Source organism: Dermacentor albipictus, chromosome 6, assembly GCF_038994185.2.
Source record: "Dermacentor albipictus isolate Rhodes 1998 colony chromosome 6, USDA_Dalb.pri_finalv2, whole genome shotgun sequence".
Taxonomy (NCBI): Eukaryota; Metazoa; Arthropoda; class Arachnida; order Ixodida; family Ixodidae; genus Dermacentor; species Dermacentor albipictus.
In genome coordinates this window covers 137,376,483-137,399,323 of record NC_091826.1, presented here as the reverse complement: position 1 = coordinate 137,399,323, position 22,841 = coordinate 137,376,483, and the positions used below count along the sequence as shown (strand labels likewise).

At 45.3% G+C, this 22,841-nt stretch overlaps 1 protein-coding gene and 1 long non-coding RNA gene across 2 annotated transcripts in view; one reads left to right on the top strand and one right to left on the bottom strand.

The window, feature by feature from the left end:
• LOC135902292 (chitinase-3-like protein 1) overlaps positions 1 to 22,841 on the bottom strand; it is an 830,286-nt gene that overhangs the window by 240,633 nt on the left and 566,812 nt on the right. The gene's annotated exons all lie outside the window — the stretch shown is intronic.
• LOC135902290 (uncharacterized) lies at positions 18,648 to 21,832 on the top strand. The gene is made up of 3 exons (XR_010564479.2): positions 18,648 to 18,886; positions 19,521 to 19,583; positions 21,612 to 21,832. It is a non-coding gene; the product is annotated as an uncharacterized lncRNA (long non-coding RNA).

Here is a 22,841-nt window from a genome sequence, read left to right as displayed (position 1 = left end):
CAAGTGTGGTTACTGCTGAGCTCGAGGAGCAGCACATTCTGATTTCAGCAATCAAAAGAGCTCTCCAGGTTCTGTAATCCGAAGCAGTGGTTCCACCAATTTTAGCAGACCACATTCATGATGATGATGATGATGGTGCGTGGTTTTTTGTGGCGCAAGGGCCAGGTTTGGCCAAAGAGCGCCATGACAAGTGGTAATGTTGACGATGTATTATGGAAGATGTGACTTGGCTGTCAAGTGGCCTAAAAATATTCGCTGTAAAGTGCGTAAAATTAACTTGTTATAAAATTATGGCGATGACAGATGACGAATACTATGAAAATTAAAATCCATCGTGAAAGAATGATGCAGAATAGAAAATATATGAGATGGTAAAAATGCCTGGAGCACTGTTGCCTCGCCAGAGCCCTTGAAACACAAGGGCCTTGAGGCACGTGCTATACGAAAGAACAATCACAGCGCCATCCTCTGAAGAGAGGAGACGCTACGAACATGTGGGACTAACAACATGCAACACAACATCTTTCAGATAACTTAGGACTGCGTTAGTGTCGAAGAGCGGTTCTGGGCCGAGTAACATTACAGGATGAAGGGGAATATGCTGCCGGTATGCTAACGGAAAATGTTTCTTTCTTTCAAATTGGGCTTTCCGACACTCCAGGAGGACATGGCGGACGGTCAGCCTATCTCCGCATCTCCCACAGGCTGGAGGCTCACTTCCGGTGAGTAGGAAATTATGGGTGCCAAACGTGTGTCCTATTCTAAGACGACAGAATAGGACATCTGTGCGGCGCGATTTTGTAGTAGACGGCCAAAATCCTAACTGTGGTTTTATCAGGTGGAGCTTATTATCCGTTTCCGCATCCCACATGTGTTGCCAGTGATTTCGCAGCCTCATTCGCAAGAAAGGCCTCAGATCTGTTACAGGCACTGCAGCGGTAGGGTTAACAGCTTGCAATGTGATTGACGTGGCCATCTCGTCCGTCAGAACGTTACCTTCGATTCCCCTATGGCCAGGGACCCAGCATATTATGATATTCTGGTTAAATGAGTGCGCTTTGCACAACACCGAATATAGTTCATTAAATACGGGATTTTTATGTTTGCTGAGTGACATTAAGGCCTTCACGACGCTGAGAGAGTCTGTATAGATCGCTGCCTTTGGAAGTTTCGATTTTCTTATGTGCTTTACAGCAGAGAGTAATGCGTAGGCCTCGGCCGTAAAGATACTTTTTTCCGGATGCAGTACATCGGATTCCGAAAACGATGGGCCGACGGCTGCATAGGATACCCCGGCATTTGACTTCGAAGCGTCTGTGTAGAACTCTGCGCAGGAGTGCTTGTGCTGGAGTTCTAGGAAATGCATTTGGATTTCGGCCTCAGGAGCGTGCTTTGTAACTTTTATAAAGGATATGTCACATTGTATCACCTGCCACTCCCAAGGAGGTAAGAGCGTGGTTAGGTGCATTAAGCGATGCTCGAGGAGTGGGACATGCATTTCATCACTAAGCTCCTTCACACGCAGCGAAAAAGGCTGTCTTATGGAGGGACGATTGCTGAAAAGTGTAGCGCACGTCATATCGGTAACGTTATGAAAACATGGATGTTCAGGATTGGAGCGTACTTTAAGGAAATATGTAAAGCTAATGTATGATCTCTGTAGGTGGAGAGACCATTCATTCGATTCGGCATATAAACTTTCAATCGGGCTTGTTCTGAAAGCGCCAGTTGCTAAGCGGGTGCCCAGATGGTGGACAGGATCCAGCACCCTTAGCGCGCTCGGGGCGGCAGAGTTGTACACTTCGGCACCATAATCCAATCGTGACCGAATTAGGCTCTTGTAGATATTCATTAGACACTTTCTGTCACTACCCCACGTAGTCTTAGATAGAAGTTTCATTGGGTTCATTGTTTTTAGACATTTTTCTTTCAGATATTTAATGTGTGGTATGAAAGTGAGTCTATCGTCAAGTATAATACCTAGGAATTTGTGCTCCTTGTTTACAGGTATTTGGTGTCCACACAGTTCTAAGCAAGGATCCGGGATCAGGCCTCTCTTTCGTGTAAAAAGAACAACAGAACTTTTGTTAGGATTGATTTTAAATCCATTTTTCTCTGCCAATTTTGATACTTTGTTCAAGCCATGCTGTACCTGGCTCTCGCACACTGCGAGGTTACAGGACTTAAAAGCTATTTGAATGTCGTCCACATAGACAGAATAGAAAATGGTCGGCGGTAATGAAGCACGAAGCATGTTCATCTTCACGATAAAGAGCGTGCAGCTAAGCACGCCTCCCTGGGGTACACCAGTTTCTTGTATGAAAGGACGTGACAGTACATTGCCGACTTTTACCCGGAATGTACGATTGGACAAGTAGTTTTTTATTATGTTTAGCATATTGCCATGAATGCCCGTTTCTGACAAGTCTCTTAAGATGCCGTAGCGACACGTTGTGTCATAGGCCTTCTCCATGTCGAGGAATATGGATAAGAAAAACTGCTTGTGTACAAATGCGTCCCGGATATTTGCTTCTACACGTACAAGATGTTCAGTTGTGGAGCGCCCTTCTCGGAAGCCGCACTGATAAGGATCAAGCATTTTGCTCTGTTCAAGAAAAAAGATGAGTCGCCGATTTATCATTTTTTCAAACACCTTACAAATGCAACTTGTGAGGGCTATTGGGCGGTAACTTGCCACTGAGGCAGGGTCTTTTCCTTGTTTCAAAACAGGGACCACAATGGCTTCCTTCCACGCGATTGGAAGGTACCCTGCATCCCAGATGATGTTGAAAATGTGAGTAGTGTAACTTGCGTATCCGTGTGTAAATTTTTGAGCATTTCATGCATGATTCGATCCGATCCTGGTGCGGAGCTCTTGCATGCGCTCAAGGCAGCTCTCAATTCAGCAATACTAAAAGGACGGTTGTAAGGCTCATTCTCTCGACCTTTTCTTGTTAATGGCTTACGTTCTTCTGTTTGTTTGTATTTGAGAAAGGATTGTGTATAATTTGTTGGACTTGACACGCTCTCAAAATATTCCCCAAGTGAGTCAGCCTGATCTTCTAGGGTATCGCCTTCTGTGTTTACTAAAGGGAGTGCATGTGCTTGTCGCCCTCTTATCTTATTGACCCTGTTCCAGGCTTTCGCCTCATCTCTGAACGAGTTAATACTCGATAGAAACTTCTGCCAACTTTCTCGTCTGGCCAGTTGGCGGGTTAGCCTGCCTTCGGATTTTACTTTTTTAAAGTTGACTAGATTCTCTGCAGTGGGAGAAGGGCGTAGCAACCCCCACGCCCTGTTCTGTTTTTTACGAGCGATCCTACAATCGTCGTTCCACCATGGGACACGCCGTTTGCAGGTCAAGCCTTTTACTTCTTATATGCATTTAAATGCGACATCTATTATGAATGCTGTAAAAAACTCGACTGCAGCGTCAATTCCTAACGAAGACAGGTCAGCCCATGAAATACTAGTTAGAGATCGAAATTTCTCCCAATCAGCTGTCTCAATCTTCCACCCTAGGAGCGTATGGTGGATATTCGTTTTCTTTATATGATCTTAGCAGTATAGGGAAGTGGTCGCTACCGTAAGGGTTGTCGGTAACTTCCCATTCAAACTCAGGCAGTACAGATGGGGAGACTATACTAAGATCTATTGACGAAAAGGATCGGTTTGCAAGAGAGTAATATGTGGGTTCTTTCTTATTGAGAAGGCACACTCCAGAAGAAAAAAGGAACTGTTCAACAAGGCGACCTCGCGCATCTATACGAGAGTCATCCCACAGGGAGCTGTGCGCATTGAAATCGCCAAGAACAGCATAAGGTTCTGGCAATTGATCGATCAAGCAGTGAAATTCATGTTTGTTCAGTTGGTAATGCGGGGGTATGTAAAGGGAGCAAATGGTGATGAGTTTGTTTAGTAGGACAACTCGAACCGCCACTGCTTCAAGGGGCGTTTGTAGCTGTAAAGTTTGACATGCAATACTTCTATGAGTAAGAATCGCAACACCACCCGATGATGCGACGGCATCATCGCGATCTTTGCGAAACGTAACATACGTACGGAGAAAGTTTGTGTGTTTAAATTTTAAATGTGTTTCCTGTAAACACAGCACTCTTGGATTATGTTTGTGGATGAGTTCTTGCAAATCATCAAGGTTTCTAAGGAGACCTCTGATGTTCCATTGAATGATTTGTGTATCCATATTTAATGTAAATAAGTGCTGTGTTTACGGAAAGGGAGGTGATGCCTTAGGTTACAGAGCTCTTTCGAGGCCCTGTAACGAGGGTTCTGCCCTTTCTGGAGCGTTCGAGGGAGCGTCGCCGCTCCTTAGGCGCTTGGCGCGCCGTGGGGATAGGTGTAGTGTCCATTGCCTCTTGTGAGGCGCCGGACACGTGCTCTTGCGAGCGAGAAGCCTTCTTGGGTGACATCAGCAAGGACCAGCTTGAGGCCCCCGCAGGGGCGTCTGCGTCAGCAGGCGTTTGGTGTGTTGCGACACCACGTACCCGAGCACAAGAGGGTTGGACACTCCCGCGTGTAGCCGTGCGCGGCTTAGCCGTGTCTGGGGAGAGGGGGATCCTGGGGGTTGAGCTGATGCTGGGTGTTTGGACCTTTAAGGCCCCCCGGCGGAGGCAACACACCCCTGTGGCCTCTGCCTCACATAGACGGCACCCCCGGACTGACCCACCCGGGGGAAATCGGTAGTTGCCTTTTCCTGTCTCTCTCTCCCTACAACCTTCGTCTTTTCTTTACTTTCCACCTTTCCTGTCTCCTTCTCATTTCTTTATTACTTCCGACCTTCCTGGCAGCAAGGGTTAACCTTGTGTGAGTAGCCAACCTTGGTTATAGCATATTAGGTTATAGCGGCAACGTACAGCTGGCATTTGCAGGCCCTGTTTTTCAGGCCCTGCAGCGTCCCCTTGTTGGACTCCATGGTGGGTGGCTAGCGTTGCTGCCGAAATTTCACATATATTTATGGATAGCTCCTTTCCTCCATTCCCTGATCGCCGTCAGAAAAGAGGGCGCACCGATGAAGTTTTTCAGTTTTTCGGACGCCAAGTCCACAACTTCCCACGTTTCCATGTAGTTCACTCGGAAGAACCCGGCAAACCAGTGCGCACTATTTCACCGTTCCTTGTATCAAAGACTTTGACTGATGTTTTTGGAGCCGGATATAAGGCGACCAGGATGGCAAGCGGTGATCTGCTCCTTGAGCTCCGCGATAAGAAACAATACGAGAAACTGTCTAAGCTTGTGTCATTTGGGGATAACCAACTAACAGTAACCCCGCACCGTACTATGAACACCACCCGGGGCGTTGTCTCGGACGATGATTTGCTGGAGCTCACTGAGGCTGAGCTCTTGGAGGGCTTCAGTGAACAAAATGTTATAGATGTCAAAAGAATTAAGATAAGGCGTGATGGAAAAGAAATCCAAACGAAACACTTGATAATCACCTTTGGTTCGAGTGTCCTGCCCGAGTCAATCGAGGCAGGGTACATTAAGCTCCGTGTTAGGCCATACGTGCCAAACCCCCTGAGATGTTTCAAATGCGAACGTTTCGGCCACAGCTCGCAGAGCTGCCGAGGCCGCCAAACGTGTGCAAAATGCAGTACCCATGAACATACGTCTGAAGCTTGCGCGAACTCTTTGCATTGTGTAAACTGTGATGGAGAGCACGCCGCGTACTCGCGGTCATGCCCATCTTGGAAAAAAGAAAAAGAAATTGTCACGATCAAAGTGAAAGAAAATATATCATTCAAGGAGGCCCGTAGGCGGGTCGCATACCTGCCTAAGAACACATATGCCGAAGTGGCGCGTCAGGGGGCAGCGCCACAACGGCCTCCGGCGGCTGTCCGACCCACACCCAGTGAGCCGGCAGTGACGCCATCCGCCCCCTCGGCGGCTGCAGCTAACTCTGCAACGCCAACACAGCAGACGGGGCCATTGACCCCGCAGGTGGGCGAGGCTACCCCAACCTCCCCGGCCCCATCCAGCGCTGGCAACGGCCGGCGCAGCCAGATCCCTCAGGGAGCCCCATCGATCTCCGGGCTGGTGGGCGCAGGGGTCTTGCCCTCCAAGGCGGGACCAGACCACATTCAATTAAAGTTGCTCCTATCTTGAAGGAGCTGCATGTGATGCCAGACAGCACCCTTTCAGCAGAGGAAACATGAGTTGTCTGGCATTTTTCTTTGCTTGTCTCAATCAAAGAAACAGGGACAGACTTACCAGCATCACTGTCAGCAGTACTATTTTTAGTGGGCTCTTATTCATTCTAAGCACATAACCTATTTATTAACATGCACTTTATCACTTTGTATTCTAAGATATCAAAAAATATATATGTGGCTTTTCCCCATATGCTTAAATAAATTGAGAATAGGCTTTTGACGACTACTGTTTAAAGCTTCTTATAGGCCATCGGACGTGTCCACTACACCCATTCTGAAATTGTTGGAATTGTTTCCTGCTTCTTTACTTCACTTGCCTGTTTACCAGGGTATTATGAACCATTGCTAAGTAGATTAGGGGCTTAAATTTGTCAAAAAGATGAATGGGCTATCCTGTCGCCCTTGTTTAGCCCGTCGAGTATCACACCTTGGGAGAAATATTTCTGTAATTGAGGAGATATGTATTTTTAGTGGTGTGCAAATACTCGAAACTTTCGAATAACGAAATGAATAGTGTCCTGTTCGTTTCGGTATTTGAATGTTCACTATTGGTACATGCAAATATTATTTCAATACTTCAAAACACCAATGATGCATATAAATTTGAAGCAAAGTAAGGTAAATGGTAATCTCCAAGAACATAGTACATACATAAAACGTGAGAACTTGTACAAATAGCAGACCACGCTACGGTACTTATGTAGTTGTACTTTAGAGGCTCTACAGTAATCATTTCTGCTTACTGAAGAGTCCTGTGCATGGCGAGAAACCTTTTGCTGCTCCATGAATGCTTTGAAGGGAAAACACTCCTCGAAAAGCATTTCTTTACTATTTGTACTAGGCATTTGAAGATCCACCCACTTATTCAATTTCAATCAGATTTCAAATATGCCATTAGTTTCTGTGTAGCTGCTATAGTTCTTGAGTAAAGTCCTACACAATGGCAAAATAGAGTGCTTTTGTGGGCACTTTATCGCGTAACAAATTTTGTCAAAACGCTTTGTGCTGTAGCTCATTTAACTCTTTTTAGGCCGCAAATTGCCGAAATCTATGCAAACAGCGTGCGCATGTTCTGGAACTATAAAAAAGTAGGACACCTCAAGAAATTTCTTTGACAATCACATAAAAAATAACCTAACGAAATTATACTAACGAAACTTATACTAACGAAATTTGGCATACATACTCTTGAAGATAGGTAGAGTGCTAATTTCTACTTCAAATTGCAATATTTCGGAGCAATAAGTTGCGTAAGTACATGGCTATATTTCAGAGAACTGAGAAAAAATTCCTTGAAATGTTCAAATTTTTTCCATAGTTACAGTAATTGTACATGCTGTTTGGCTACATATCACCACTTTGTTATTTATGAAGAGCTAAACAAGCTACAGCGCAATGCTTTTTGCGAGAATTTATTACGTTCAAAAGTGCCCATAAAGATTACTATATTACTATTACTATATTACTAGATTACTATATTACGACTGTACTACAATGCGCAAGTCCGCCATCGCTACCACCGAAGACGACTACCCGCACCTCCCTGGAGGTGCCCGGGCGGCGGAAAACAAGCGATCCAAGTCCAGATCCAGGGGCCAATTCCGGAGCCGCTCGAGGCGGGCATCGACATCCCGGAGCAGATCCCGGTCCCACTCCTATGGTGCGCCACGCTGCGCATCTCGGGACCAGTCCGTTTCTCGCTCCAAGTTCGGGCCCGGGTCCCGTTACGACTCCCGTTTTGGCTCCCGTTCTGGATCTCGCTCCGGGCTTTCCTGTCAACGATTGTCATGCTCGCCGGCACCAACAACGAGGAACGAGAAATGAGGCACCCTCACCTGGACGGACGTCGTCCGGGGAAGAACAAACAACACTACGTCACAGGTAGGGTCAGGCTCACTTCTGGAGCATGATACAGACACTAACACATCTGAGATAGCGTTACTTAAACGCGGAAACGTCGCTATGAAAGAGACAATCTTCAAACTTACGGCCGTGATTGCCGAACTACAAAACGGCAGGAACGTCCGCGCAGCCATTATGCCCGCCACCGAGAAGGCCGCCAAGGCAGTAGCCCCGTGACCGCCACCACAACCTGTTAGCGCTGGTAGCGCTGGCGGCGAGAGCGAGCCCCACCAGAACTGAAAGCCGAGTTACACGAGGTTAAAATCACGCTGTCGGCAATTAAAGATAGCCTCCGCTTTTTTGGAGAGAATATGGCTCCCGTACAGTCCACCCTCACGGCCCACGGTAATCGGTTGGGGACATGTCGAAGATTATATCGAAAATATCGTAGCCCCCGCCATTGCCGCTGGTAAGCCGATCTCGCCACAACACCCCACGCCCAATCCACTCCCACACGCGGCCCCTTCCAACCGTCAGGCGGCCGGGCTGACCCCCACAAGCACTGAGATGGCCAGGCGAGATGAAGTGTTCAGCATTTGGCAGTGGAACTGCAAGAGTTTCGCTGCGCAGAAAGCCCCCCGGCAGCAATACCAACGCAGGCACGACCTACGTATTCCTACTGCAAGAAAATGGGCAAAACGTGAACAAGGAGAATGCAGGAGCCAATGTTTCTACAAGTGTACTTGTCTTCTTCAAGACCTTGAAGAAGACAAGTCCACTTGTCGAAATGTTGGCTCCTGCATTCACCTTGTTCACGTTTTGCTCATCATCTTGAATTTCCGTCTCCCGCATTCCCCGTCTTTTCACTGCAAGAAAATATCACACACACCGCCACGTTCACCGGTTACCAGTGGTTACCCGGCCTCTCGTGAAGACGTGGTACCGCCACGCTGGTCACTAAAAAGCTCCCCTGCCTCGCGCATGATCTCGGCACGTCCGAGGAGGACAACATGATGACGGAGATTCTCCCAAGCGACGCCTCCCGGCAAAGTGTGTACATCCTCAACGTGTACAGCAGCCCCAGAAAAAAGAGTCACCATTTCCGACGCTTACTCCAGAGAGCCATCCGTCTTGCTGGCTCAAATGCGCTCGTGATAGCTTTATCTCACCCTAGGGACGAACAAGTCGTTCCCTACCCGCATCGATATGTCCACGCACAGAGACACCACTCAGGATCTCTGCTCCGTGAAGAACACAGCCGATGCCCGCTGGTCCAATCTTGCAGAGGATCTTTGCGGCGACCATCTCATACTGGCCGTGCATTTACCCAACAACATCAGGAAGCCAAAGTCATACACGTGGGTCGACTGCGACCTCTTTCCTAAGATTCGCGCCTCACGAATCCCCGCCGACACTGTCCCGAACCTCGAGACGTGGACGGCTCAGCTCAACGCCGACGTCGGTAAGGCCACGAAAGCATCTAGCACGGATGTCAACCGAGAAGATGGACACGCACCTCACCCCCTTGCTCGAGGCCAAATAGTCTCTACTGACAGAATGGAGGAGCCAGCGTCTCAACCGCAGGCTCCGCAAATGCATTGCAGAACTGTACACGACCATCGTTATCTTGTTTGATCTTATTTCATATATGTTTTTTGTTATTTCAAATGCCTACTCCTGCCTAAGGCCTGGTAACAAGGCTGGCAGTACTTGTAAAATAAAATAAAAATAAATAAAATAACGGAACACTGCAGCACCCTATCCAAACAGCAATGGGACGAGGTCTGTAGCTCGGCCGACGGACAGGTCCACAACAGGAAGACGTGGAACATCCTCAGACACCTTCTCGACAACACCAACACCCGCACCAGCGCCCCTCGCTCACCAAAGTCCTTCACCAGGCCAAAGGCACCGCTTCACCGGATGACGTCGTCAAGATCGTTGTACATAAGTACGTGTCAATACTCACAGGCCCGTGACCCTACATCCCGCTTACATAGGTACCGACCGCACCATCCTCGACGTCGAATTTTCCGTCGCAGAAGTATGCCGGGCTCTCCACGAAGTGAACGGCCGTTCCGCCCCGGGCCCTGATGGCATAACGAACAAGCTGCTGCGAAACTTAGACGACCCCTCGGTCCTCACGGTGTGCCTCACAGTGTACCTCGCTGGTGCCGTCAATGACGTGTGGGGGCGGACCGGGTTACCTGACGCCTGGAAACTCGCCCAGACGATCCTTATTCCAAAACCGGACAAGGCGCCTGGCGTTGATAATATTCGCCTCATCTCGCTCACATCATGCGTGGGTAAGGAGGTCGAGCATGTCGCACTCAACAGAGTCGGCCGATATGTCGAAGACCAAGACTGTTTCACACACTACGTGATCAGCTTCCGATCCGGGCTGTCGACGCAGGATACGATGCTTCTCCTGAAACACCAGATCATATACGCCTGGGCCACATCGGGCACCCGCGCCATACTCGGCCTCGACGTGGAGAACGCGTTCGACAACGTCGAACACTCGGCAATACTTAAGGCGATCGCGGGCGTACGGCTTGGGCGCCGGTTCTACGAGTTTGCCCGCTCCTTCCTAATACGTCGCAAGGCCGTGTTCCGTCCCGGAGACCTCACGTTGGAAGAAGTCGAGCTCGGAGAGCGCGCCTCACTACCGGGCTCCGTTCTCTTGCCGATGCTGTTCAAGCTGGTGATGATTGGGCTCTCCGAACGCCTCTCAAAAATACAAGGCCTCAAATATACAGTAGACGCGGACGACATCACCATCTGGCGTTCCGCGGAGTTGGACGGCTTTATCGAATCCGTTCTGCAGGAAGCAGTCGAAACCGCCGAGTTCTACCTCAACCACACGGGCCTCAAGTGATACTCGGTCAAATCGGAGCTGTTGTACTGTCCAAGGCGACAAGGTAAAAGGCCTAAGGGGTGGAAACCCCCGACCGAGCCTAACGTCACTGTGCGCACCAGAGACGGTCACCCCATCCCCAGGGTCGACACCATACGAGTACAAGGAATGATAATCGAGGCGGGCGGATCAAACATTCAAATGGTCCACAAGCTGACGACAAAGACGGACAACGCAATACGGCTCGTACGCAGAGTGGCCAACCATCACCCCGGCCTCAAAGACAATCTACTGCGTCTCGTACATGTGTTCGCCCTATGCCACTTTACCTATATCGCAGCAATGCACAAGTGGAAACAATCGGAGCGTGGCAAGCTCAATACACTCATCTGAAGGTAGTGAAGCGGGCCCTTGGGCTCCCGATCACCACGCCGACATATCAACTCCTCGAGCTTTGGATACACAATATGATGGAAGAGGTTGCTGAGGCTCAGGAGAGAGCGCAGATGACACGACTGACAATGACCAAGACCGGCCGTGACATCTTGCACGAGCTCGGCTACTCCCCACCGAACGCTTAGGATGCACCGGAGTTTACGCCGGTTCCCCGTGAGCTCCGCGACCTGATCATGGTCGCACCCATTCCGCGAAACGTACATCCAGAACACAATCGAGGCAGGCGCCTAGCCCGGGCGACCGCATTCCTCAAATGCATAAACAAGAAAGCTGACCACGTCGTTTTCGTTGACGCCGCTGCCTACCGATGCTACCGAGCCTTCGCCGCGGTAGCGGTCGCATCCTCACAGCGGACTCTAAACGCCGCGGCGGTACTCACACGAGACCCCGAGGTGGCGGAGCAAGTGGCCACAGCCCTGGCAGTGCTCGACGACAAGCGAAAGACAATATTCAGCGACTCGATACCGGCCATCAAAACATTCGAAGGGGAGTCGTCTCCGACCAGGTGTTATGCGTCATCCGCGGCGCTGATCAGAGCACCTTCGAACCCTGCACCACCATCTGGTTTCCCGCCCTCCTGGGTCTGATCCCGGGCACCCCGCCCAACCTCAACGAGACAGCCAACGACGCTGCGCGCGTGCTTACCGACCGCGCCGTCACCCCCGGTCAACCGCGTCTCGATGAGTTGAAGGCGAACAAGGACGCCCCAGTAAAGTACAATCACCGAACAGGTTTACTTGGGACGACGTCTCCTTCCGCGCCCACACCCCAAACTAAACAGGCCGTAGGCACTAACGCTACACTTGCTACAAACACATATGTATTACGAGCAATAAAAACAGCGCTAAACGACGGGACGAGTGAAAGGACACAGACAACAGCGCTGACTAACAACCAAAGTGTGTTTATTCCGTCAGTCAGCATATGCTCCACGGCTATCTGAACCACAGAATCTACAGAATAGGGCATGCGCAGGGGGAATTGCAATTAATGTGATAAGAAGGCAATCTCCTTCGGAAGGAGAGAAATGGACGGAAGGCTTACACATGCTTCGCCACTAACGTGAATGTGGAAGGCTTCGGATATAAGGCGTGCGCGGTCATCACGATATTTTGACAGATAGGTTACACCTTCGAAAAATGGCTTGCAGCCGCATTCATTGCAATGTAGTGACAACTGACTATCTTTTGCCCGTTTTTAAAATTTGTTGAAGTTCTCGCGCATGCGGTCGTTGGTGCAATGCTCCGTTTGGCCGATATAAAAACGCTTGCATGGAAGGGGGATCTTGTACACCACACAGTCACAACAGTCACCAACAAACCTCTGTCTGTGCTGTTTTTTACAACTTTTTTTGTTGTTATTGCTTACCCTATTGACTTGGTGGCAGATTCTGTAGATTCTGTGGTTCAGATAGCGGTGGAGCATATATATGCTGACTGACGGAATAAACACGCTTTGGTTGTTAGTCAGCGCTGTTGTCTGTGTCCTTTCACTCGTCCCGTCGTTTAGCGCTGTTTTTATTGCTCGTAATCATGAACCAACCAGCCCAAATGCGTACTCTTTTGCACATATGTATCTCAACCCCGCCACCCAACGCATCATCTACCCGGATGTCTACACCGACGATGCGTGCCCCTCGTGCGGGGTCACGGCTACACTCGCACATGTACTCTGGGAGTCCAGAAACGCTCCAAGTGGGAGAAGACGCTACGAAGCACCCTCCTACAAGAGCAGCATTGGGCCGTCCAGCAGGCTCGCGCAGCGGCCGCCAGGTACGCCCTGTCGGTCCCTGCGTGCGTTATGCCCCACTGCGCACTGACGTTCTTCCTGTAGAACCTTTGTTAAAGTTTGTCCAATCCAATTACTATATTTGGCCATTCTGCATCACATAATTCTAAAACAGCCACAGAAAAAGTTGTGCCATATTTGAAATCTGCATAGAAAACTGTGTACTTGATTGAATTTAAAAACCTCTAATATAAGTAATAAAAAAGGTTGTTTCGAGGATCGTCTGCACTAATAAACAGCTCTTTATAACTTAGTATGAAATGACACAAACTTTCTGACTTTAGGAATACTAGGATGCGAACGCCGTTTTCCACTGTCATATCAATTCATTATTTTGAAGCTATCCAATATTGGATTCGCTTCTGCCATCATTTGTTTCGGTCTCAAAAATCACTGTTCGCACATTGCTAATATTCTTATTGCAGATTTAGGTTCTTCACAGTGACTTCTTGGAAAAAAAACGAGTAAATAATTTTTTATGTGACGTACAAGTGACAAAAGCTTTTTAGTATTTGCAGGTTTACAGATTTTGCTTTTCTATGCAGCATAAAGCAGCATATTTTTTGTGTAATGAACCTTACAAAAGCTTCTTTTATAGTAAACTAGATGAAGTGACAACAATCCCAAACTAGAGCAAAGACAGCCACCAAGGAGCTAAGTGAAAAACCAGTTTTGGGGAAACCCAACGGGTAACAGCACAATAACACTATTTTCTAGAAATTCCAGAAGTTTGCAGCACTTCCAGTGTGATGCTAGGCAACACTTTGTTCTGAAAAGGCGCAGTTTTTTAAATGTTCTGTCACAGCCACATATGTGCGGCAGTGAACCTCAAAGGGTTAAAGAAGTCACTGCACTGGCGTATGGCTCACAGAAGACTGAGCATTTCTTCATATCTGTCACATTCTGCATGTGTCATGGTAACCAGCTCGGCGCACAACTACAGGGAATCCTCTTTATTACTGCCCTTCAGTTGTGTCAGAAGACACACTTCGCTGTATGCGGTATTTTCTTTAAATTAGAGAGGCCCACTCAATTCTAGTGACCTGACAACATTGTGTTTGGAGCATGGAAAAACACAGTGAAGTGCTGCACAATTTAATTATGAAACTTACAAGAACTAATTTTTGTTCTCCGCAGTTTCGATTTCTTCATGAAAGACATGAAGTTATTTTTCACCATTTTATGTGACACACAAGTGACAAAAGCTGGGGAAGGAGTTTTGCAGCCCAGTGAACATGTAAAATACATGAGCAAGAATCATTAAGTAGAAGTTGGCTTAAATTTGAAGCACAACACGAGGTCACCGGTAAGGCAATGATGTATCTTTCATGTTTGCATCAAAATATATTTTTTGAGAATTCTTTGGTAATTTCTTGTGGCACTTAACGAAATTGAAATGGAACTCACAGGAGGAATAATTTATTAAAGTGTTTCAGCACTTTTTTCATTTGAAAATCTCAAGTAGTCAATATGAATAAGTCGATTGATATGGAACGACCTGCGCACGAACGTTAACATGGCAAAAAACACAACAGGATCATGCAAGAAGCAATGCAGCCTAATAAAGTTCTTCCATGGCATCGCCTATTTCGAATATTCTGTTTCAAAAGTAAATAATGTTTTTTGAGCTTGGCGCGCACCATTCAACCAAAAAATAAGCATTGTACGGAGTAATCGTTTTTGAGTTATACATGCTCGTTTTTAAAGTTGCCTGTGCCAGGTAGCATAATTCTTGTTCCTGAGCTGGAATATTCAGAGGTGGACATTACTAGCACAAGAAATGGAAAAGCAATAAACCGATTCTCACGAATTTACTGATTCACTTATAACATTGCAGCACATATTGCAGTTTAAAATTGTAGCCAGTGAGTTTGAAAGACGTGTTCACTTGAAATTAATTTCCAGGATAACACCAGATTGGAGATTTTTCCATAAATATGACAGGAAGTACATGGGAATTCGTTACTTCTAGGCTTCAATGCATAGCAATGCGTTTTATTAAAAACTGAGTGGAACAACAGCGCATTTTTACGGCCAGTTTGATGGCATGTGTCTCATCACAGGTGGCAATCTGGAAATTCATTCTAGTAAGTGTATGTACCTTGTAACATTACCGGCTACAATTAGTAAAATGTTCACTAGGAAGTTAGTTTGTTAATTAGCCAAATATGTGTCTTTATATCACTAGTAAGTAATATCTGGCACTCTGTATCTAGAATTATGTTAGCTGCAACAATCAGTCTTTAATAAATTCCATAAATCTTAAAGATAACCACCCTGCATATCAGTGTCTCGGTGACTGCTGCGGGCTCAACGAATCATGCCATAGTTATAGTACCACTCGCTATCTAACAATGCAAGCAAGTACCTTTTTTTGTGTTCTTATTTACTGTGATGTCACTCTGCTTCTACATCTATATATTTAGGTATGTATTTTTAAGATTTATTTCTATTGAAAAATGTGTTTATTTGAGGGCCATACAGACTACATCTGTCAGTATTCAATGTTGTTATGGTGTCAAGCTGGAGGAAGTTTGTACTTTGCAATACTTTTTAAAAAGTTTCTGCTGTTCTCAAACTACAGATGGTTGTACATTTACCCAGATATTTGGTTTCAAATAAGCACTTCGCCTAGAAGAATGGTTTTTGTCTGCGTCAGTTCAGCACTCTTGATTTCGTGACGGAACATTTACTTTGACAACTGATAAACTGGCCTAAGAGTACTGCTAGAAGCTTTACATTATGGTTTATTACCGGAAATCTAGGAGCATGTTTTGAGCCCTGGGTGACCGAAGCCTGCAATACAGAAGCGCCTGTATTTAAATTTGCCCCTATGTTCTCACTGCAAACGTGTCATGACACCTAACATAGTTATACGCAACGCAGCATAGCTCAGCAGTATTTTAAGAAAAATTCAGTGTGAACACTGCTAAATACACACTTGTGACATAAAGAGCTTCCAACATAATTTGAGTGTTGACGTTCAACACAGTTACAACTATATTTCCGTTGACATTAAATATTGTGACTCAACACTTGTGCAGCAATGCTTCAATATACTTTCAATGTTGAAACGCAACACATCTGCAACAATGCTTCAATGGGCTTCCAATATTGACAAACATAGCTCAACAATACTTGAATAGTCTTTCAATTTTGAGACTCTACAATCTTCAACAATGATTCAACGGGATTTCAACGTTGAAATACGTCACTTTCAACAATACGCCAACGATCTTTCAAACTGAAAGGCGCCAATGATGTTCCAACAAAATGTCGTGGGCCAATTATCGACAATTGTCCACAATTTCCTCAAAATTGTTCCAAGAATTTCCAATGAGCTTTCAATGCCATTTGTGCCGTTGAACAATGACATTTTAATAACCGTTCAACCATTTTTTTTCTACGAGCCTTTCGGGCCAAGACCAGTGCGGCGATTTACTAAAGTATGCGCATTCCACCCAGGCGAACTTGGCAGCGGACTTTGTGTTTCCGAGAGTACTCTTGCCGTAATATCTGAAGGGGTGAAGCATTACAGCACATTAAAAAGAGGACGTACGTAAGAGGGCAGAAGGGCAACTGATCATACATCTTTCACGCAATTCCTTGCTTTTTGTTTATGCAAGCCGGTGCACAGTTACACGTATTTTCTGAACTATAAAATCTTGCTTGCAGACATTGCAGAAATACGTTTGTTCAAACTGTTTCTTCCTTGCCCTAATTCAATATTGACCAATTTTAGCAACTGCAAGTGCAGTTAAATTAAGACGACTTGCGTGTTTTTCAGCTACTTCTAGTAGCGTATTGCTTGGTTAATCTTCTAGTCCGCCATCACGTAGTGCAGTGCAAATCAGTTTATTTCAGAGATGGCATGCTCCATGCTTAAAAAATTAACTGTTCTAAGAATTGTAGGAATAATATTAGAACAGGCAACTCTAACTAAGTGAGCACTGCTTGCATCGCAAAATGTGGTAGTAAGCTAGGCGGACGCTGTCATGACAGCGTAATGCTGAGGTTTTAATGAGTGTAAAAGGAACAAAATTGGAGTTAGGTTCACAGTTCTATGGCAACAGCCGCTGTTTATACTGCTGTTATCAGTGAGCTTTAGAGGATGCAATCGGCATGCGTAAACAAGAACTGTGCTTGGGTATTGCTGGGACCCGTGTGGCTTGCATAATTAAGCAGCACACAAGCCGCTTGCGTATCCTTATCCAATACAATTATTTTATTGTGAAGCGAGCAGTATCACAGTAAGTCTGATCATGCTGAATTATTATGCTAACACTTTTTAAGCACTTAAGGGGTATCAGTTTTCAGTGTTTAAAGCATTTCCCCACAATCTTGGCCATTAGGCTTGTGCTTTCTCTGCCTGTCCTTATTTGATAAAAACTCTTGAGGTGTTTACGCTGTTTTTATATGCTGCAAGATTAGTTTGACAGTCCCAGTCATGTTGCTAAAGTGAAAGTCTGGGCTGGTATATTGGCCATGCTATTCTAAAACTGTTAGGTCTGACACTGTCAAAGCATTCTGAAACTTTAGTAAGCTTCACCACACTACAGATATGTGTCGCGGTGAGACCACTCAACATGTGAAAGTAAAAATGCCGGCAAATAGAGAGTTTGGAGCACCTGAAACGGGCGGCTTCAAGGAAGCCAACGCGCCAAGGCCAACGCGCCGGAAGCAAGCCAACGCGCCAAGGCGTCAGTTAGCGCCACCATCGTGCCTTCTCAAAGCTCCCTAAACGATGCTGTCCCAAGGCAGCTAGGATCAGGTCGCGTAAAAGATTTTAGTGCGCAATTTAGACGCACGCCTATTATGCTGCGTGTAGATGCGAGATGTGTGGTTTTTGCTTCGTCCGCTGACAGATCGGTGCAGGTTTACATTCTTCGTTCTTCGTTCCTTATGAGAGTTATAACTCAAGAAGATACCCACGAAACACAAAACCTCTTAAAAACTTCTTGAAATGGCTACAAACGGCTATAGACGTCTTGGTCTATGATAAGACTGAAAATATAATTTCTTCTAAACATAACCTCAGCACTTGGAATATGCTAGCATATATTCTATCTGCGGCAAAACCCACTACGGGTGTCACTAGAGTCTGTTTTGGTAAACGCATTCAGAATGTCTAACTCAAGAACTTTTCTAGATCTTTTTGTCTAAAAGTGCATAAAATGCCAAACGACGTGTTAAATGTGCGGTTACCGTCGGCCGTCGACGTTAGCGAATAAAAGACGCCTCAGTCAAATCGAACTAGTTCGAAGCAACATAAGTTAATTGGCTTTAATATTAAATAATTTCACACCAGAACTTCAACAATCAAGGGCGTGTTATTGTTTTCCATACAGGGCGCGCACACGACGCCTGGAAACCATTCTATGCTCGCGCAGCAGCAGGAGCGAAATGCCGGTGTTGCACTTCGGCGGCACAATCCAAATTTGTCGAACATCTCATTCTGTGCTGGAAACACTGGGAGGCAGGAAGTTTGAAAAAAACGGCCACTCCCGCCCGCAATGTTACGTAGCAATGTCTCGGTCGTGGGTTCGTTATGCCAGTTGTTCAAGCCGTTCTGTACATTTATACTGGATATTAACTGGAGTCATTTAGCTGTGCTGATGCTGTTTGCCGTGTGTTTTGCATCAGTGCTTCGTGACATCGGCTGTATTGCGTGTTTTCGCCGACGGCTTACTACCACAATGGCGGGATCTGCGTTCGCCGCCTTCGTGTCTCGGTGCGTCTTTGTACGTCGCACGTTCGGATAACACTTTTTCCGGTAAGTGAAATACATTGCGCTTCGTTTTTCGTCAACAATGTGAATATATTTAGGTGTTACCCGCGGCAATTCTTGATATATGGGCTCTCCTGCCCTGCGAGTTTTCGTCATTACTTTTATACGAGGGTTCTGCTTGTGTTCAGCCGTTCAGCACTACCGCGCTCCACGACTTCCGCAACAACAGTCAGAACTTTGCCCTGCTTGTTAGCCTGTGGTTAACGTAGCACGAGCCAACCGAAAGGAGTGCATTCGAAGATGACGCGTTGGCTGTAATGCTGAACCAGACTGAACTCGCCTTATTTTGTGTCCTTTTGTACTTACGTGTGCGCGCGTGTGTCAGTGACTATGCAGTTTGTAGCTATCCCACTTTATAGCAAAACAAAAAATATAACTGCAATGTTTACTTCATCTATACAATTCCAAATTAAATCGTCTGCTGATGTACAAATTTCACTTGTTTTGTTCTAAATAAGCAGCAAAACGTTTAACCTAGTAGGTGCTTCATCTGGGAGTGAAATCACGACAGCTTGGCATTTATTAATGAATGACTGTGACTGGGTGACTTTATGTGTAATTGCAAATCTGCCTTTCAACTGACTTGATGCTATCTTATTTTGTCCCTTTCACTCTATAGACGGCTGGACATCCTTCTTGTACCTTGGCGCTAGCTGGATGACGGGACCTCATCATGATCAGTGTAAGCCAATGTACTGTACCCTCTCTGGTCCTCCCAGTGCTTTTTATGTGGGTTAAGGCCAGGGAGCGCTTCGTGGTAAAATAGCTAGTTGGTGTCTCACCAACGGCCATTTTTTAGCTCTGGTTCATTATAAGCTGCCACTATTATAACCAATTTCTCAGTGCCAGTGTACATACACAGTTCTACTAATAATTAGTTTCCCTAAGCCTTACAAAATTTACCTGTAGGTAGTCATTGCTATGTAAGAACTCACAAATTAACTCTGCTGTGTCATAGAAGTATTCCATACATGAGTAAAAATTTTCCACAACAGTGTACATTACATCTTGCTTCTCTAATGCACAAATGTATTCAAGTCAGTATTTGATTAGTTTGGTATTCTAAATGTTTTCTGTGTGATTTAGTTTCTTTACAGGAACTTACTGTACAGCATCAGCAAGCAGTCTTATTTAAGATTTATGTATGCTGTAAAAGGTGTGCTTTGCCGCTAGAATTGATAAAACATGGGCCAAGGCTTCCATACAAGGACAAACTTCAATTTCGTTCTACCACCATGAGCACTTGGCTGGTGCTTGCAAAATGAATCGCATCAAGTAGCTTGTGCCAGACTGTTTTTTAACCTTATTGTGAGGAGATCACAAAGTGATCTGTGGATGCGCCTGCGTCTGAGATATAGATTGCGCTGCAACATATGTGCGTGTAGAACAGGCATGATGCTGAGGGTTCCAGCAGTTTACAGAGGTGCTTTTAAAATTTTGTCATGACTGCAATTTTACCTGTGCTGTTTTTTATCACGTATTTCAATAATATCATTGGATGTGTTATCAGAATTTATCAATCTATTTGCCCTGGCCCATTAGCCTGCCACATTTGCCTCTTCACTAGGTGGGCAATTATTCTGCATGGACCATTACTTGAATACACCTTTTTGTGTGCAGTAGCTTCTCAGTTGCAAGTCAGCATAGATGCTCAGAATTACCTGAGAGTATAGATACACTGATAATTTGCCACCTATACGAATCACTTCGCACTTTCTCACGCAAACAGCATGTTAACACTTCCAAGTCAGCGGGCAATGTTATCGTTTGATCACATCATGAGATACTTTCAACTTTGTATGAAGCATCATCCAAGGTGTTGCATCATTTGTGTGAGGTATTGCCCGAAGCCAATTAGGGTCACTTGAAAATATATCAACAAAAGTGATTGATCCAGCTAGGAGTGTTACTTTGGAACACTACTTTATCACCAGTCCTCCTTTGCATGCTACCTGCTTACTCTGTACTGTGTCATGTTTAAGTTTGAAAGACAGGCAACAGCTAGGCAGTGCAAAATGCCAAACTTGCTTTTAGTTCAACGATATAAGACGCTATTTTACTTAATTAAGTTAGTACATCATTTACCTGCAGAGTGAATTACTTTTTTAAACTGATTATATTTTGCAGGAAGCTTCTCAGACTTGTTTGACAGGTTGATAAGTGGCTTTTTAGCCACAAAACACCATACAATAATTTAAAGGCTGACTTTGACTCTGCTATGCAACTTAATGACTATATGCCAGGAACAAGGCCTCTGAGTTGGGGCGCTGGCTAACACTCCCAGTGTTCTACTAGGACACATAAATACCCAAGAAAGTGGATGGGAAAACGACGCCGCTGTAGCTCAATCGGTAGAGCATAGCACGCGAAATGCGAACGTTGTGGGTTCAGTTCCCACCTGCGGCAAGGTGTTTTTTCATCCACTTTAATTTCCATTAATTTATCGTTTATTTAATTTATTAAGCACAAGTAATTTCCCCTATGTTGTCTTTGGTGTCAGTGTTTGTTGGCTTCTCATGATAGGAAATATACTAGTCATTTTAAACATCATCGCATACATAGCTTAAGATACCCGTAATTTAAGAGAAAGGAATGCTTAAATTTATTTTTAATGTGAGCCAAACTTCTTACGTAGCACATATTGCTAATTGAAGTTCCGATTTCAACATTCCCATTTCCTCCCTTGCCCTTTTTTTCCTGTTCTGTGCAGGTATTGCTTTCCTATGTCTACAAGAACCGTCACGGGTGGCCTGTGACGGCAAGCTTTTGGGGGCAGCCAGTGCTCTCCTACGAAGGCTGGCCTACTCTGGCAGCGGCGGCAATCATCTTCAAGATTTATCGATGATCACCTTTGCTGCTATTTGTCACTCTTCTTAATTACACTTTCTGCATCTTTTCTAATCTATTAGGTAATAAAGTATGAGTATGTGACATGGTGTGAAGTTGATGCCTTGCTGCATTTTAGCTTGCAATCACCTTTTATGCATGAAAAGCTCATCATACAATTTAAGAAAAAAAAATAACAGCATATTATGATTTATCTTTCAGTATCTTGTAACATGCAACATACAAGGAATTCACTAATGGATGGTATGCCGAAGAACTGGCCATTATTTCTGCGTGATGCTGTGCAAGCATTTGGCGTTACCTTACAAGAGGCACCCGGAAAGTAAGTTACAATTTACTTTTAAATGAAGCATGGACATCAGAAAAAATATATTTATATTGCTAGTTAGAGTGGTTCGCAGAGTGTTTTTCCAGATGTGTACTATCCTTTATTTCTTAACTCATTGCAGCACAGTGTTCTGTTTCGTATACTGGTGTAAGGCTATTGTGCCCCCTGTAGCTGAAACCAGGATATAATTTTTGCCTGAACTGCAGCATCACTGACAAAATTTTTCTTTACTAGAAACTATTTCAATTTGGTGGAGACCCAGCAGGGCGAAGTTTTGTCAATAATGGTGTGTTTCACGCAGAGATGTTCTTGTTTAGGTCAATGAGTGAACATTGGAAGTATATCAGCATACAATACAGATCTTGTTTGATTTGCAAAATAATTCTGACAGGTGGCATTCAATTGATTGGTCTAATTAAAAAGCACAAATTGACCAATGAGGCCGTACTACACTATTCCCATGTTTCACATCTGGAAAAAATACCTCTGCATCACTCTATCCGACAATATAAACGTTTTTTTTTTCTGATGTCCATGCCTCGTTTAAAATAAATTGTAACTGTGGGCAAACGTCGTGTTACTGTAAGAGCTGCCGCAAAAATATGAGGGAATGTCTAATAAAAATCTTCAGTTGTTCTTGTCAAGCTGTCCATTAGCCAACTTTTAGCGTAACGTTAGCAGGGCTAACTGAAGTACTTCTAGACGTCCATGGCTACAAAATGTCTTGATCAAGACAGCTACTAGGCTTTTGAATTCGCCGTTGAA